Source organism: Oryzias melastigma, linkage group LG17 (assembly GCF_002922805.2).
Source record: "Oryzias melastigma strain HK-1 linkage group LG17, ASM292280v2, whole genome shotgun sequence".
Taxonomy (NCBI): Eukaryota; Metazoa; Chordata; class Actinopteri; order Beloniformes; family Adrianichthyidae; genus Oryzias; species Oryzias melastigma.
In genome coordinates, this window is record NC_050528.1 from 10,059,244 (window position 1) to 10,061,046 (window position 1,803).

The 1,803-nt window shown below is 35.6% G+C and overlaps 1 protein-coding gene and 1 long non-coding RNA gene across 5 annotated transcripts in view; one reads left to right on the plus strand and one right to left on the minus strand.

Moving 5' to 3' along the window:
- Positions 1 to 1,803, plus strand: part of tnr (tenascin R (restrictin, janusin)) — a 193,067-nt gene that overhangs the window by 57,519 nt on the left and 133,745 nt on the right. For 3 of the 4 annotated variants that reach the window (XM_024273657.2, XM_024273660.2, XM_024273661.2), the window contains exon 2: positions 1,435 to 1,482. The exons of the other annotated variant lie outside the window; for it this stretch is intronic. The gene's annotated coding sequence lies outside the window, so the exon portion shown is untranslated. The remainder of the gene's footprint in view (positions 1 to 1,434; positions 1,483 to 1,803) is intronic. 4 annotated transcript variants of the gene reach the window in all.
- The window catches only part of LOC112147345, a 45,677-nt gene continuing 43,925 nt past the window's right edge, over positions 52 to 1,803 (minus strand). The window contains exon 3 of the long non-coding RNA XR_002919441.2: positions 52 to 305. This is a non-coding gene — a long non-coding RNA (uncharacterized LOC112147345). The remainder of the gene's footprint in view (positions 306 to 1,803) is intronic.

The following is a 1,803-nucleotide window of genomic DNA, read 5'->3' on the forward strand; positions in this document are numbered from 1 at the left end:
ACTGGTGCGCACCACTTACTAACTGGTGGGCACCAGTTAGTAATTTTTTTTTTTAAACTTTAATTTTTTTTTCCAATGTCCCTTTAGGGGCTCCGTAAGATAGTATCCAGAAAACCTTTTTTTTACTTCAATTCACAATAAATAACAAACTATTTATGAAATATGAATTAGTTTCGTGAGCTTTTTTACTACCCGCAAGTATCAACTCCATCTCTGAGGCTCCGCCTTTTGCTCCTTATGGGCTCCGCCCATTTCATGACATCATCCTAGTAGAGGCCTCGGCTGCATGTCTGCTGCGTTTCACCCTAAAACAAACAGAATTTTTACAAATTCTTAGGCCTTTACTCCAAAAATGTAAACATTTGTACATTTTACAAATACATTTGTAAAGGGTAATATGTATCTGTAGTTACTTAATCAACAGATTTCTCCCCCAAAAAAATACATTTTTAGGATTGGTAACCATCCATAAGAAGCTAAACCCATTTTTCCTTAAATGAAAATGATGTGGAATGTACCACAGTACCAGAATACATTTCTAATGTTCTTTTTTTCTATTACACTGATTTCACCAAGGGTTCTAATGGGCTACATTTAATTTGTTATAATAGACTTGAACTATCAAAAATAAAGAAACAACACCAAATTTCCTAGAGCAAAAGCAGCAAAATTGTGACATTCTAATCACAAAAGTTACAGTTTGTCCTTTATAGAAAACATAAACTCTGATTGATAAACATGTCCTTCCCTGGACTGCTGAGTAATTGCAGATCAATCAGCTCTTATACAAGCCAAGTGCATGTTAATCAGAATGAGTCCATAATAGAACTCTGACATGAAACCTGGCAACCGCCGTAGAAAGAAAAACCCTCGCTGGGATTGATGAGTCTGGCTTCTAAAGCCCATTGTTCAGAAGATGGAGTTATCATAAACACAAATAAAATCATGTTTTCTTTATTTAATAAATCTCTGTAACTTTCAGTATATCTGATTCAAACGATAAATGCTCTGCGTCTGTTCTTAACGTCAGTTCTATGTTTAAGCTGGGAGCTGATGGGTGACAGAGTCGCTCTGCAGTCACGGCGCGCTCGGTGGGACGCGGCGTTTCACTCGCATGTTAATGTAAGAAATTCATGAGCGAGCACAGTCAACGGACAAATATATCTATTACTACATTTCATGTAAATGATGTCACCGTGGTTACAAAACTGTCTCATTCGTGTTTAGACGCCATAAACATTGCAGAATGACAAATTGAGTGCATACAAAGTGTTTATGGTGTTTGTATTTTCAGCGCGGGCGGTAAAGCATCACTCTGTTTGGAGACTTATTTATATTCTCTTCATGTTCTTTTAATCATAGTTAATGGATCAATGTTCTCAGAACTGTTCGCTTAGGTGAAAAATATATTCCCTGCTGTCTTGTGTGTTTCAGATCTTCATCGTAGCTGTCGCCATTTGTTCTCGCGGACATCTCAGACCGGTAATGTTATGGCCTTTATTTTTATTTTTTATTTTTTAAGACAGAGATATCGCTGCTCTTTTATGAATTACAAACAGATCTTTCTGCTGATATTTGAACAGGAGATGATAGAAATGGCGTTTGGTGCAGAAATGGATTATGGCTTTTTATGAATGTACAATATGGTTCAAGGTTTAAGTTATGACAGAATTATATAAACTAAAATAGGAAAAAATAACAGTATTGTCTGACTTTTTGAAAGCTTTAAAATAATGCTTCACAAACGTTGATCATTCTGTGTAGATTGGAGAAAAACATCTTATTTTTTTTGCTTCAGAATTA